The sequence below is a fragment of the Trachypithecus francoisi genome, unplaced genomic scaffold, assembly GCF_009764315.1.
Source record: "Trachypithecus francoisi isolate TF-2019V2 unplaced genomic scaffold, Tfra_2.0 Lachesis_group10, whole genome shotgun sequence".
In the NCBI taxonomy this organism is placed as follows: domain Eukaryota; kingdom Metazoa; phylum Chordata; class Mammalia; order Primates; family Cercopithecidae; genus Trachypithecus; species Trachypithecus francoisi.
In genome coordinates, this window is record NW_022681455.1 from 81357211 (window position 1) to 81373884 (window position 16674).

Sequence of the window (16674 nt, forward strand, 5' to 3'; positions counted from 1 at the left end):
TGAGTGGTATTGTCATCTTAACAATATTAAGTCTTCCAATCCATGATCATGGGATGTCTTTTCACTTATCTGTGTTCCTTAATTTCCTTCAACATGTTTTATACAAGTCTTTCTCCTCCTTGGCTAAGTTTATTCCTAAGTACTTTTCTCTTTTTGATTCAATTGTAAATGAAATTTTTTGCTTAATTTTCTTTTAGGATTGTCTGTTGTTAATGTAAAAAATGTAACTGAGTTTTGAGTGTTGATTTTGTATCCTGCAACTTTGCTTAATTCATGTTTCAGTTCTAACCATTTTTTAAAACTTTTAGGGTTTCCTACATATAAAATCATGTCATCCGTGAACACAGATAATTGCATTTCTTCCTTTCCAATTTAGATACCTTTTCTTTTCTTGCCTAATTGCTTTGGCTAGAACTTCCAGTTGAATAGAAATGGCAAGTGTGGGCATCCATGCCTTGTTCCTGCTCTTAGAGGAAAAGCTTTCAGTTTTTTACTGTTGAGTATATTCACTGTGGGCTTTTTATATATAACCTTTGTTATGTTGAGGTAATTTATTTCTATTTCTGTCCTTGAATGTTTTCTTTATCATGAAAGAGTATTGAATTTTTTCAAATACTTTTTCTACATCAAGTGAGATGACAATGTGATTTTTGTCCTTTGTTCTGTTAATTTCATGTATTACATTCATCTGATTTTTGTAACTATCCTTGAATTCTGCAGCTAAATCCTACTTGGTCATGGTGTACAGCCTTTTAATGTGTTGTTAAATTTGGTTTGCTAGCATTTTGTTGAGGATTTTTGCATCAGTGTTCATCAAGAATATTGGTCTATAGTTTTGCTTTCTTGCACCTTTGTCTGGTTTTGGTACTGGGGCCTCATAAAATGAGTTTGGAAGTGTTCTCTTCTGTTCAATTTTTTGGAAGTGTTAGGGATGGATTGGTGTTGATTCTTTAAATATTTGGTAGCATTCTCTAGTGAAGCCATTTGGTCTTGGACTTTTTTTTTTTTTTTTTTCTAGGAGGTTTTTGATTACTGATTCAATCTTCTTTCTAGTTTAGGTCTGTTTAGATTTTCTATTTTGTCATGATTCAGTCTGGGTAGGTTGTATATGTCTAGGAACGTATTAATTTATTTCAAGTATCCAACTTGTTGGCATATAATTGTTCATAGCAGTCTCTTAGAATCCTTTTTATCTCTGTGACATAGTTGCAATGTCTCTTTCATTTCTGATTTTAGTTAATTTGAGTCTTCTCTCTTTTTTTCTTAGTTTAACTAAGGGTTTGTCAATTTTGCTGATTGTTAGAAATACAATAGATTTTTATATTGATCTCATCTTCAGCTTCTTTGATTAACAATTATTATTCTAATAGTTTATTTGTTGAGTATCACGGACTTTTCTGGTTCCTCAATTCTTATATAATTTAAACACATAGTTTTCTCATCTTTATAAATTAAATTTTTCTTATTGTTGCCTTATTATGTTAATTAGCACCTCTAGTATAAGATGTTTTTGTTTTTGCCCTGACCTCAGTGAGGAAGTGTTCAATATTTCACAACAAAGGATATTGTTAGCTATGTATGGTGTGTGTGAGTGTGTATGTGTGTGTGTAATATTAATTAGATTAAAGAAGACTTCTCTATTTCTGCTTTCCTGACAGGTGTTAAAAATCATGAATGGGTGTCGCAATTTATTAAATGTGCTTTCTGAACTTATTAAACGATAATATAAATTGTGTTCTTTATTCTGTTAACGTGGTGAAATTGATTACAGTTTCTAAATGTCATACTAACCTTACATCCCTGAAATAAACCAATATGATAATAATATGTTATCTATTTTTGTCCATATTATTAGATTTGACTTGTTAATATTTTGTTTCAGATATTTTGTATATTATTTATGAGAAAGATTGACCTGTAATTCCACTTTCCTTTAATGTCAAATTTTGGTATTAAGATTGCCTTTTATTTCAGACATCAATCAAAGCGCTGGTGTGTTTGGGATTATGTCTACCATCTTGCTATTTGTTTTCTTTTCTGACCTATCTATTCTTCCTTCTTCTATTCAAGTTTTAAAAATTATTATTCCATTTTTCCTATTAGTTTGTCATTGTACTTTCTTTTATAATTCTTTATGTGCTTATCTTAGAGATTATAATATGCATACTTATTATTATTAGGATCTACCTAATATGAATTCTTCCAAAAGTTCATGGAAAATTCAAATTATGAAAATACTATGCATGAAGTTCAAACTTTTTTCTGCACCAAAATAAACTTGTACTAACTTGCTGTAACATGTCTGAACAGGATCTAGTTTGAGGCACTAAGAAGGATAAGGCGTCTGTTTGAAAAAAAACTCCCTATCATTGCAACATGAATTCTGCTAAAATTGAAGCAGGAACAAACATCAAATTTATGGTGCAACTAGGGTGGATGAATGGCAAAATCAATGACGAAGATAAGGCCCTCCGTGGGCGATCATCCACATCAATTTGTTAGGAAAAAATTCATCTTGTTCATGCCCTAATTGAAAAGGACCAATGATTAACAGCCCAAATAATAGCCAACAGCATAGACATCTCAATTAGTTCAGGTTACACAATTCTGGCCGAAAAATTAAAGTTGAGCAAACTTCCCACTCACTGGGTGCCAAACCACTGTGTCCAGATCAGCTGCAGACAATAGCAGAAACTTCCATGCAAATTTTAAACAAATGGGATCAAGATTCAGAAGCATTTCCTCAAATAATTGAAACAGGAGATTAAACATGGCTTTACCAGTTCATCCTGAAGACAAAGCAATGGCTCCAAAGAGGTAGATGAGGTCAGTCAAGGCAAAAGCAGACCGGTCAAGAAGAGCAAAGGTCCTGGCAACAGGTTTTTGGGATGCTCAAGGCATTTTGCTTGTTGACTTTCTGGACAGCCAAAGAATGATAACATCTGCTTATCATGAGAGTGTTTTGGGGAAATTAGCCAAAGCTTTAGCAGAAAAATGTTCAGGAAAGCTTCACCAGAGATTCCTCCACCATAGCAACACTCCTGCTCATTCTTGCCATCAAGTAAGGGCAATTTTACAGTTTCCATGAGAAATCAGGCATCCACCTTAAAGTCCTGTTTGGCTCCTTCTGACTTCCTTTTGTCTCCTAATCTTAAGCAATCTTCAATGATCACCCATTTTTCTTTAGTTAATAATGTAAAGAAGACTGCATTGATATTGTTACATTCCCAGGATTCCCCAGTTCTTTGGAGATGGACTATATGCCTGGGATCATCACTTACAAAAGTGCCTTGACCTTGACTGAATTTATGTTGAGAAATAGAGTTTATTTTTTAATAGTTATCTTTAGTTCCATGTTTCCATGAGTTTTTTTAAGTCCTCTTGTACAATTTGAAGTCCTCTTGTACAAAGTCCTCTTTAACTTTACTCACCTCTTCTTACCTTTGGGGTTTCATGGTCGTGTATTTTAATTCTGTGTATAAGAGTTTACATCATTAGTATGTTAAGACATTAAAAATCATATTTATTTATTTATTTATTTATTTATTTTGAGACAGAGTCTCACTTTCTCACCCAGGCTGGAGTTGCAGCTCACTGCAACTTCCGCCTTCCGGGGAGGCAGAGAATCAAGTGATTCTTCTGCCTCTGCCTCCCTAGTAGCCTGCACTACATGTGTGCACCACCACGCCTGGCTAATTTTTTGTATTTTTAGTAGAGACTGGGTTTTGCCGTATTGTCCAGGCTGATCTCGAACTCCTGACCTCAGGTGATCCACCCACCTCGGCCTCCCAGAGTGTTGGGATTACAGGTGTGAACCACCATGCCCAGTCTAATTCATATATTTAGAGTACTTTCTGTTGCTCTTCATTTCACCCTATAGTACCTTGCTTCCCATCTGGAATTATTTTTCTTTTACCTGAAAAACTCACTGTCGTATATCTCTTGATGCAGGTCTATCAGTGACAAAATCACTCACTTATTTTTTGTCTGAAAAAAAATCCTTATTTTGCCTTCATTTTCAAAAATCTATATTTCAGATGTAATTTGCAAAACTGAAAATGTACTCTTAAGATGTGCAATTCAACAAAGTTGTGCAGCCATCACCACTAACTCTACATTTTCATGACTCCAAAAACAAACCTACACCCATTGCTGTTACTCTCTATCCCCCGGCCCCTCAGCCTCAGCTCCTGGCAACCTCTAACTACTTTCTGTCTCTATGGATCTGCCAATGCTGGACATTTCATACATATGGAATCATACCATATGAGGCCTTTTGCGTCTGGTGTCTTTACTTTAGCATGAATTTTTAAAGTTCATCCATTTTGTAGCACGTATCAGTAGTTCATTCCCTTTTATGGCTAAATAATATTCTACTGCATGGATATACTACATTTCTTTATCCATTCACCAGTTGATAGAAGTTTTGCTTGTTTCCATTTTTTTGGTATTATGAATAATGTTGCTGTGAACTTTTGTGTACAACGGTTTATAAATTTCTTTCTGGACATACATCCATAATTGTTTTCTTTTCTTTTTTCTTTTCTTTTTTTTTTTTTCTGAGACAGGGTCACACTCTGTCACCCAGGCTGGAGTGCAATGGTGTGAAAAACAGCTCACTGTAGCCTCAAACTCTTGAGCTCAAGTGATCCTCCCACCGTAGCCTCCTGAGTAGCTGGGTCCACAGGTGCATACCACCATGCCCAGCAAATGTTTTAATTTTACTTTTTGTAGAAATGAGGTCTTGCCATGTTATCCAGGCTAGTCTCAAACTCCTGGCCTCAAGCAACCCTCCCACCTCGGCCTCCCAGTATGCTGGGATTACAAGGCATGAGCCACTGCATCCGGTCAATTCTCTTCACTATATACCTAGGTGTGAAATTTCTTGGTCAGATGGCAACACTGTACAGTCACACATTGCTTAATGATGAGGATACATTCTGAGAAATGTGTCATTAGGTAATTTTGTCATTGTGTGAATGTCTTAGAGTGTACTTACACAAACATAGATGGTATAGCCTACTACACACCTAGGCTGTGTCTTATAGCCTATTGCCAATAGGCTATAAACCCGCACAGCATGATACGGTACTGAATACTGTAGGCAACTGTAACACAATTGTAAGTATTTGTGTATCTAAACATAGAAAAAGTACAGTGAAAACATGATATAAAATATGAAAACATGGCATGCCTGTGTAGGGCTCTTACCATGAATGGAGTTTGCAGGATTAGAAGTTGCTCTGGATGTCAGTGAGTAAGTGCTGAGGGAACGTGAAGTCCCAGGACATTACTGTACACTCCTGTAAACTTTATCAACACTGGATTCTTAGGCTACTCTAAATTTATTTGAATTTTTAAAATAATAAATTAACTTTAGCTTACTGTAACATTTTTCCTTTATTTTATTTTATTTTATTTTATTTTATTTTATTTTATTTTATTTTTTGAGACACAGTCTCACTCTATCGCCCAGGCTGGAGTGCAGTGTTGCAATCTCAGCTCACTGTAACTTCCACCTCCCAGGTTCAAGCAATTCTCCTGCCTCAGCCTCCCTAGTAGCTGGGACTACAGGCGCCCGCCACCACACTTGGCTAATTTTTTTGTATTTTCAGTAGAGACGGGGTTTCACCATGTTAGCCAGGATAGTCTTGATCTCCTGACCTCGTGATCTGCCCGCCTTGGCCTCCCAAAGTGCTGGGATTACAGGTGTGAGCCACTGCGCCTGGCCAACATTTTTCCTTTATAAATGTTTTAACTTTTTAAAACTTTTTGAATAACACTTTTGTAATAACAGTTATCTTATTGTAATAACACTTATCTTAAGTGTTTTCATGCACTCTTGTACTAACACATCTTAAGACACAAACACGTTGTACAGCTATACAAAATATTTCTTCATTATAGTCTTATTCTAAAAGTGTTTTTATATATTATATTTTTAAATTTTTTATTTTTTATTTTTTTACTTAAACATTTTTTTTTGTTAACACCTAAGACACGCCGGGCATGGTGGCTCACGCCTGTAATCCCAGCACTTTGGGAGGCCAAGGAGGGCGGATCACCTGCAATCAGGAGTTCGAGACCAGCCTGGCCAACATGGGAAACCCCGTCTCTACTAAAAATACAAAATTAGCCAAGCATGGTGGGGGGTGCCTATAATCCCAGCTGCTCAGGAGACTGAGGCAGGAGAATCGCTTGAACCCAGGAAAACCGAGACTGTGCCATTGCACTCCAGCCTGGGCAACAAGAGCAAAACTCCATCCCAAAAAAACCCAAAACACAAAAAACAAAAATCTAAGACACAAGCACACACATTAGCCTAGGCCTACACAGGGTCAAGCGCATCAATATGACTGTCTTCCACCTCCACATTTTGTTCCACTGGAAGGTCTTCAGGGGCAAAAACACACATGGAGCTGCCATCTCCTATGATAACGGTGCCTTCTTCTGGAATCCATCCTGAAGGACCTGCCTGAGGCTGTTTTACAGTTAACATTTTTGTTTGTTTTTGAGAGTCTCGCCTTGTCACCCAGGCTGGGGTGCAGAGGTGCGATTTTGGCTCACTGCAGCTTCCGCCTCCTGGGTTCAAGTGATTCTTGTGCCTCAGTCTCACAAATAGCTGGAATTACAGGCACACACCACCACTCCTGGCTAACTTTTGTATTCTCAGTAGAGACGGGGTTTCACCATGTTGGCCAGGCTGGTTTCCAACTCCTGACCTCAAGTGATCCGCCTGCCTCAGCCTCCCAAAGTGCTGGGATTACAGGCATGAGCCACTGTGCCCATCCAACATTTTAAAAAATAAGTACAAGGAATACACCTTAAAATAGTGATTTAAGATATAGTATAGTAAATACATACACCAGTAACATAGTTTACTATTATTATCGAGCATTATGTACAATACATAATTGTATAGGCTACCTTTTTTTTTTTTTTTGAGATGGAGTCTTGCTCTGTTGCCCAGGCTGGAGTGCAGTGGCATGATCTCGGTTCACTGCTACCTCTGCCTCCCCATTCAAGTGATTCTCCTGCCTCAGCCTCCTGAGGAGCTGGGACTATAGGCATGTGTCACCATGCCTGGCTAATTTTTTGGTATTTTTAGTAGAAACGGGGTTTCACCATGTTTGTCACACTGGTCTTCAACTCCTGACCTCAAATGATCCACCCGCCTCAGCCTTCCAAAGTGCTGGGATTACAGGCATGAGCCACCGCACCTAGCCCTGCATATGCTATACTTTTATGTGACTGGCAGTGCAGTAAATTTGTTTCCACCAGCATCGTCACAAGACCATGAGTAAAGTGTTGTGTTATGACATCACTAGACAATAAGAATTATTCACCTTCATTATAGTCCTATGGGCCCGCCTACGTATATGCAGTCTATCATTGACTGAAATGTCATTATGCAGCACGTGACTGCATTTAACGTTTTGAGAAACTGCAAAACTGTTTTCCTTAGTGGCTGCACCATTTCACATTCTCACCAGCTATGTATAAGGGTTCAAATTTCTCATTCACATTTGTGATTGATTATTATTACCCTCCTAATGCATGTGAAGGGGTATCTCATTATGTTCTTGATTTGCATCTCTCTAGAGAGTAAGGTCAGTGGCCACCTTTTCATGTGTTTGTTGTTTGGCTATCTTCTTTGGAGAAATGTCTATTCAAATATTTTGTCCATTTAAAATTTTAATTCTTGTCTTTTAGATCTTGAGTTGCAAGTGTTCTTTATATATTCTAAATACCAGACCTTTAACAAATACATGATGTGCAAATACCTTTTTCCCATGCTGCATGTTCTAGTTTTACTTTCTTGATAGTATCCTTGAAACACAAACATTTTAAATTTTGATACACTTTAATAGATTATTTTTTCTTTGTTTACTTATGCTTTTGCATCATATTTAAGAAACTATTATTATCTAATACAAGGTCATGAAGATTTGCACCTAGGTTTTATTCTAAGAGTTTAATAGTTTTACTTTTTACATCTAGGTCTTTAATCTATTTTGAGTAAATGTTTGTATATGGTGTGAAGTAGAAATCTAGCTTCATTATACTGCATCATGGATATCTATTTCTGCAGTACCATTTGTTTTAAAGACTATTCTTTCCCCCCATTGAATTGTTTTGGCACCCACATCAAGAATCAGTTAAACATAAATGTACGCGCTTATTTTTGAACTCTCAGTTCAATCCCACTGATCTATATGTACGTCTGTGTGTCAGTACCACAGTGTTGATAAGTGTAGCTTTGTAGTAAGCTTTGAAATAAGGAAGTTTGACTCCTCTAACTGTGTTCTTTCTCAAAATCTTTTTGGCTATTCTACTCCCAGTGTGCCTGGCCTCCCTTTTTTAACTTTAAACAAAGACAAACCACATCTCTAGTTTCTAGGACTCTCAGGCAGTCCTAGTTTGTCAATTTCTGTGAAAAAAAAAGAAAAGAGCCAGCTGGGATTTTTATAGAGATTACTTTGAATCTGTAGATCAATTCGAGGCATTATCTTGATAACATTAAGTTTTCCAATCTGTGAACATGGTATATCCTTCATTTATTTAGGTTTTCTATAATTTATTTCAATAACATTTGTAGATTTTATTGCACAATCTCACATGAATAAATGAATCCATCTCATATTACTATAACTAATGAATTGTGTTAAATTTACTTTAACCATTTTATTCTGTTTTGTATTATTGTAAATGAAATCACTTTCTTAATTTCATCTTCAGATTATTTATTGCCAGTGTGTATTAAATATCATTATTTGTGTCGATCTGATATTCTACAACTATGCTAAATTTGTTTATTAACTCTGATTGGTTTTTGTTTGTCTTAGGTGTAAATTCCTTTAGTTTTGTATATACAAGATCATATTATCTGCAAAGACAAATGGTTTACTTCTTCTTTTCCAATCTGAATGGTTTTTATTTCTTTTCCTTGCCTAATTGCCTTGGCTAGAACCTCTAGTAAAATGTTTTATAAAAGTCACAAGAGTGGACGTACTTGTCTTGTTCATGATCTTAGGAGCAAAGCTTTCATTTTTTTACCATTAAGTATGATGTTAACTGTGATATTTTTATAGATCTCCTTATTATATTGACCTTGCCTTTATTTTTTAAGAGACTTCTTTCTGGATATAAAATTCTAAGTTGGCTTTTGAAATTTCAGCATTGAAAGAAGTTGTTTCATCGTCCGCTGTCTTCCATCATTTTGTTAAAAAGTCAGCTGCCAGTCTTATTGTTGCTTCCTTGAACACGGTGAAGTGTCTTTTTTCTCCGCATACTGCATATCTTTGTCTTTTATTTTTTTAAATAGTTTTTCTATGATATGCCCAGATGTGGTTTTCTTTGTATTTATCTTTTTTGTGGTTTGTAGAGTTATTTAAATCTGTGGCTTAATGTCTTTTGTTAGTTTGGAAAAAATTTTTTACTAAGATCACTGCTATTTTGTCTACCTTGTTTTCTCTCTCTTCTGTTTCTTAATTGCAAATGCATGTATGTTAGATCTTTTCACAATGTCTTATATGTCTCTTTTGCTCTTTTCTGTATTTTTGAACTTTTCTTCTCTGCATGCTTCAATGTTGGTATTTTCTATTGACCAATCTTCCAGTTTACTAATCTTCTCTTCTGATGTTGCTACTATGTTGCCAAATCCATCTCTTCAGTTCTTATAAACTTCAGTTATTATATTTTTCAGTTCTAGGATTGCTACTTTTTAAATAGGTTCCAAATTTCTGGTAGAATTTTTGAACACATTAATCATAGTTATTTTAAATCATATCTGATAATGCCATTTTCCAATTCACCTATGTAACTGTTTCTATTATCTATTTTATCTTCGTTGTTGATCATTTGATACTGTTTTCTGGTTTACCTTGTAATTACCTGAATGTTGGACATTATGTATAAAAAGTATAGAGGCTTTGGGCGAAGCTAACTTTTTCTAGGTCGGTTTAAATTTTCTTCTAGCAGACATATAGCACATAAGCAGATCACACCTTGATGCAGTCAAGAATGAACTATTTCTAATTTTTCCTTATTCCCAAGGAATAGTCTTTTCTAAATAGCTGAGTACTCACCAGGGCCCATCTTTTTTTGCCAGGCCCTGAACTCTAATTCTTCTAATTTGCTAAGTTTCTTAGCATGCTACTTATTTTCAATGACTTGGCAAATGATTTCAGGGGAAATTGCGTGCAGAGCTTCAATGCATTTTTTTTTTCTATTAAGTACTATATAACTTGGCACTCTCTTGTGCAGTTTTTCTTTTTTCTGCTTAGTAGTTGCCCTTATTGGGAGGATTAGTCTGACAACGGTCACTTCATTATAGCCAGAAGTGGAAGTCCCTCATCCATGTTTTATTTTACAAAACTAAGCCTCCTTTACATTTAAAATGTTATGAAATAGTTTGAACATACAAAAGGGCATAAAATATAATCAGCACCCATGGTAGCTTCACCAAGTTTTACCGAACTGTTGAGACCCTTGAACATTCCTCTTTCTCACACCCCCTCCTTTTCCATACTATTCAAAATTTGATGTTATTATCCCCATGAATTTTTAAATACTTTTATGACAGGTATGCTCACCTAAACAATATATAGGATGATTTTGTATGGTTTACAGTGTGGTGTAGATGCTGTTATTATGCTTATGCTGTCCTCAAACTTCCTTTTTTCACTCCAAATTTTGTTGGTGAGAGTCATTCACTTTGTTGTGTGTGGCTGTAAATCATTCATGTTTACATGGAGTGACAATATTGCGATTTATTTTTTCACTCTCCTGATGATGGCTATTTAGATTGTTTCCAATTTTTCACTGTTAAAATCAATGCTACTATAGACACGCCAGAAGAATTTCAAGAGTGAAGTTACATGGTCTTAGGTAGGGCATGTGTTCGCTCTTATTAGGTCATGCCAAACTTTTTACCAGACCAGTGATAATAATTTACGTTTCCTCTGGCTATAAATGAGAGTTCCTATTAATCATATCCTGAGCAATGTGTGATGTCATCAGACTTTTAGTTTTGGCTAATCTGACAACGTTAAAATAGTATGTCATTATGGTTTTTCTTTGTATTTCGTTTCTTTTTTTTTTGAGATAGAGTCTCGCTCTGTTGCCCAGGCTGGAGTGCAGTGGTACGATCTTGGCTCACTGCGACCTCCACCCCCCGGGTTCAAGCAATTCTCCTGCCTCAGCCTCCAGAGTAGGTGAGATTACAGGAACCCACCACCACGCCTGGCTAATTTTTGTATTTTTAGTAGAGATGGGTTTCACCGTGTTGGCCAGGCTGGTCTCGAACTCCTGACCTCAGGTTATCCACTCACCTCGGCCTCCCAAAGTGTTGGGATTACAGGCATGAGCCACTGCATCCACCATGAAGTTAAGCACCTTATATTCTCCATAGCACTCACTTCAATCTAATTTCCTGCCCCAAGCTTCTCCATTTCCCCAGAATCTCCTGAAGTTGGTCAACTTTTAGTGTGAATTATAGCAACTCCAGGAAATATTTCTCAGGACTGAAACTGGTGGATAAACGCACCTACAGGACTTCAAATTCGATGATGCTTTTAATGCTCATGACAAACTGCAGCAAAGATTAATGACCTCCATTTTATAGATGAGAAAACAGAGAATCAGAGGGGTTAGGGAACTTACCCAAAGACATACAGCTGGCACCTGGCACACTCCAAGTCAGGTGCGCTTCACTCCTCCATAGGACACTGCAGAGGTTGGGTGCTGTAGCGGTGTGTTAGGCCATTCTTGCATTGCCATAAAGCAATACCTGAGATTGGGTAATTTATAAAGAAAAGAGGTTTAATTGGCTCATAGTTCTGTAGCTGTACAAGCATGGTGCAGCATCTGCTCGGCTTCTGGTAAGGAGGCTCTCAGGGAGCCTTTACTCAAGGCAGAAAGTGAAGCAGGAGCAGACACATCACATAGCGAGAGCTGAAGCAAAAGAGAGAAGGGGGAAGCACCACACACTTCTAAACAACTAGATCTCAGGTGAACTCACTCATCACCAAGGGATGGCGCTGAGCCATTCATGAGAAATCCTCCCCCATGATCCAATCACCTCCCACCAGGCCCCGCCTTCAACATCGGGGATGACATTTCAACATGAGATTTGGGTCGGACAAATATCCAAACCATATCAAGGGGCTCCCGTAGCAGGACGCCTCCTAAGACAACTTCTGTCCTTGCAGGAAACACATGGTGACCCGATCTGCATCTGAGGATAAGGTGCTGTTGCCCTCAGGGGTCGGCCTGCGTGCAAAGACCCAAAAGGTCTTTGGATTCGGGACAGAGAAGGCAGTGGAATTAGGGGAGGCCCCACGTGGTGCTGTGGGAGCGTGAGGAGGGAGTGATGGAGAAAGTCTGTGTTTTTAAGCTGATGTTTTCCAGAAGTGAGCAGTTTATTTTAAACAGTGTTAAACCAGTGTTAAATATCCCTGGATCCCCTAGTGAAAGCGTTAGGCCTTTCATCACTCGCCCTGCTGACGGAGGAAGCAAGACTCTCGATCTGGTGCTATCGTGTCTTAAACACTACTCTCTCTCTTTTTTTTTTTTTTTTTTGAGACACAGTGTCTTGCTCTGTTGCCCAGGCTGGAGTACAGTGGTGTAATCTCTGCTCACTGTGACCTCTGCCTCATCCTGGGTTCAAGCAATTCTCCTGTCTCAGCTTCCAGAGTAGCTGGGATTATAGGCACACACCATGACGCCCGGCTAATTTTTGTATTTTCAGTAGAGATCGGGTTTCACCATGTTGGCCAGGCTAGTCTCAAACTCCTGACCTCAAGTGATCCTCCCACCTCGGCCTCCCAAAGTGCTGGGATTACAGGCATGAGCCAGTGTGCCTGGCCTCCCTTTCTTAACTTTAAACAAAGACAAACCACATCTTCAACTTCTAGGACTCTCAGGCAGGCAGTAGCATCTCACTAAAATTCAATTACTGCGTTTGTTTTTCTTGTGTTTAGTTTTTATGGTTTATTGTATTTAGTTTTATGGTAAGTTGATTGTTTTGTTTAAGTGACGTTTATATAATATCTCCTATATGCCAGGCACTGTTCTAAATGCTTTATAAATGTTGACTAATGTAATTCTCCCAAGGACCTATGAGGCAGGTACCATGATCATTGTTATTCCCATGTTACAGATGAGGCCCAGAAAGGTTAAGCAAACTGCCCGAGGCCACAAAACCTGTCAGTGGCAGAGCTGGGATTTGAACTGAGACCGGCCAGCTCCATAGTCTGTGTCTTAACCAGCATGGCACACACTCCCTGTCTATTTCATGTCAGTTATCTGCTGATGGTCATGATATAATATTTTTGAGACATGTTTATTGGAGTAAAAAATAGAAGGCAAGGTAAAGATCAATAGTAAGTGGATAATTAATAGTAGCACCAGTGAAAACCTCAAATGCAGTAGGCCAGTGGCAGGAGTTCTGGAACATTCCAGTGTGGCTGCAGGGATACAGCACGTGGACCATGAAAGCTGAGTTGAGAGGATGGGAGGGGAAAGGTGTTGGAGGGGAGGAGTCTGCTCCGGCAGAGGCAGAGACGCATGACGAAGGCTGGGCTGCCGGGGAGATGATGAGTAATTCAGGGTAGTCAGCCAGTAATGTCAGGAAACCCATGCACTGGTAGAGCACTTCACAGTCCGTGAAGCACTACCACATCTGCTTTCTCACAGCCTCTTCTTCACTGCCAGGTGCAGTGAGCACTATTGTCCCCATTTCAGAGATGGTCACTGAGTTCAGAGAGTAAAAGAGCCAGAGAAGAGCTACTATTTGCTCCCAAGATCTTCTGGTTTCAAATTCTGAGCTCTTTTCTCTACTCCACTGTGTCAGGGATCTTTGGTGGCAAGCGACAGAAATAGAAATTCAACATGATTGAGCAACATAGGTGGTTTCTGGCTCATGGAAATGAGAAGTCCACAGGGTGGACATCAGATATGGCTGGATCCAGGACCTCACATGATGCCATGGGGACTCCTGATTTGTATTTCTCAGTATGGATGCCATTTTCAAGGAGGCTGTCTCTACAAGGTGACAAAGATGGCTACAAGCTCTCAGAAGATACCAAAAAAGTGTCAGTTTTCTAGAGTTCTAGAAAAAAAATCTCAGGACTGCTTTCACTGGCCTTGCCTGAGTTGACATCCATCCCTGATGCAATCACTGTGGTCAGACAGATGGGGTGTTTTGATTGGCCAAGCCTGGGTCAGGAGCCCACTTTGTGGAGCATGGGGTGGAGTCAGCCTCAGGCAAACCACTAGAGGCAGCTCAGATGGAGGAGCTCTTTGGGAAGAGACACCGGGCAGGCAGAAGCAGCAGGTACTCGCTCCGCATCCCTAGGGCTCTGTGATGTAGGCAGAGGTAAGAAATTAAGAGGGATGAGGAGTTTTTTGTTTGTCTGTTTTTGTAAAGACAGGGTCTCACTCTTTCATTCAGGCTGCAGTGCAATAGTGCAATCATGGCTCACTGCAGCCTGGACCTCCTGCACTCAAGCGATCCTCATTCCTCAGCCTCCAGAATAGCTGGGACCACAGGTGCGTGCCACCCGGCTAACTTATTTTTACTTCTATTTTTATTTTTGGTAGAGACAAGGTCTTGCTATGTTGGTCAAGCTGGGGATGAGGAACCTTGAATCTGGGCAAAGGAGTTTGCACTCTGTTGTGCTGTGGTCAAGATAAAGCCATCAGGGAGTGACAGGGACAGAGCTATGTCAGGACTCGCACTGTGGCTGGGGTGATGGATGTAGACACAATAGTGAGGGGGCAGATCACAGACTCCCCCTCCTGTGATCAGAGGCCACATCTTCAAAGTGGCCTCTGCAGGGGTTGGAATCCCACAAGATTCATATTCCTAAAAGCAGGTTGAAACAGCATCTACCCCAACATTATTTTATTTGAGTAGTGATGTTACTGCTTAGGATGATGCTGGAGTTAAATTTTTAAGTGTGCTTATCTATGGAAAATGCATTAAAATATATATTTAAATAAACAACAGTGCACACAGTATACAAATATGGCCAAACTTTTGGAAATGAGATATTTTGGCAACTCTTGGCTGGATCATTCTGAGACCCCTTCCATTTCTGATGCTCTACGTTGTCCATCAATTTCAGCTGTTGGTTGAGTGTTTATGTGATAGGGGCCATCCCCGGGGTTTTATGCAAATCACCTCCTTGAATTCTCACAACAAGCCTGGAAGCAGGCCTTGCTGTTTCCACTTTACAAGGCTCAGAGAGGGCAACGGACTGGCCCAGAGCCACACAGTTGGTCATCTGAACCTCCCTGGCTCCCCAGCCTGTGCCCTGACCCAGGGTTCTTTGGTGACTCTGTGAGGGAGGTCAGAGGGAACTATGGATGGGCCAGAGGAGGATCTTTGGGAACCCCGGTGCAGAGGAGGAGGGTCTTCCCCTTGTGGAGTCAGGGATAGTGTCTGGAGAAAGCCATGCCTATGACTTGGGTCCTGCAGGGGACATCCCTCTTAGGTTTAGCTTTAGCTCCCTTCTTGTCTGTGGGGGCTGGTCTGGGAGGGGCTCCTGAGTCTAGATAGGTGGCCCACTGCCCTGTGGTCGGCGCTTCCTCAAACAGACACAGAGCTGGTGGGTACAACAGACAAGCCCCAGGAGGAGCCTGGCATTGCCAGCTTGGTGGGTCATTCCTCTGCCCAAGACAGAAAAGGCCACTCTTCCCGGATAACCTCACTCTGTTCCCCAAAGAGGTTCCTTCTCCATCCTGGCCCAAATTAGGAGGTCAAGTTTTCTCTGTTTGGTTGGGCCTGGATTTCCTAGCATGCTCCCCAGTGGGCTAATCTGGGCTTTGTAATGGAGTAAGAAGCCTGATTATTGGGCTAACCTTATCTTAAGTATTCAGCAGGGGTTAACTTTGTAGGTTAACTTTGGATTTACTATTCAGTAAGAAACCAATTTATTGATGGCTGGGCACAGTGGCTCATGCCTGTAATTCCAGCACTTTGAGAGGCTGAGGCAGGTGTATCACCTGTGGCCAGGAGTTCGAGACCAGCCTGGTCCACATGGCAAAACTCTGTCTCTACTAAAAATGCAAAAATTAGCCAGGCGTGGTGGTGGCCACCTGTATTTCCAGCTACTTGGGAAGCTCAGGCAGGAGAATCGCTTGAACCTGGGAGGCAGAGGTTGCAGTGAGCCAAGATCGGGCCACTGCACTCCAGCCTGGGCAATAGAGTGAGACTTTGTCTAAAAAAAATAAAAATAAAAAAGCCAATTTACTGAGCTATCAACATGAATGTTTACAGGAAGGAAGATCCAAAACTGCTCCTCAGCAGATCCCACTTTCCAAACTAGTTTTTTCTTCTTCTCTCCCTTTCTTCTTCTCTTTTTCCCTCCCTCTTTCTTTGTTAGATAGATTAATACATAATTTAATTTCACACACAATGCTACATCAATAGACTCAGCAAGGGCAAAATAGTCAGCAATCTTCTCACTCTTTAAATTCACCTTGTGCTGGGCATGGTGGCTCACACCTGTCATCCCAGCACTTTGAGAGGCCAAGGTAGGAGGATCACGTGAGCCCAGGAGTTTGAGACCAGCCTGGGCAACATAGCAAGATGCCATCCCTATAAAAACGTGTTAAAAATTAGCCAGGCATGGTGGCACGTGCCTTTGGTCCCAGCTACTCGGGAGG

General features: G+C 39.8%; 1 protein-coding gene across 9 annotated transcripts in view; it reads left to right on the top strand.

The window, feature by feature from the left end:
- The window catches only part of IL21R (interleukin 21 receptor), a 51608-nt gene that overhangs the window by 10573 nt on the left and 24361 nt on the right, over positions 1-16674 (top strand). The window contains exon 1 of one of the 9 annotated variants that reach the window (XM_033217907.1): positions 14214-14380. The exons of 6 other annotated variants lie outside the window; for them this stretch is intronic. The gene's annotated coding sequence lies outside the window, so the exon portion shown is untranslated. Of the gene's footprint in view, positions 1-14213; positions 14381-14510; positions 14554-16674 lie in introns of those variants that run through there. 2 more of the 9 variants (XM_033217905.1, XM_033217904.1) reach the window with 2 other exon arrangements.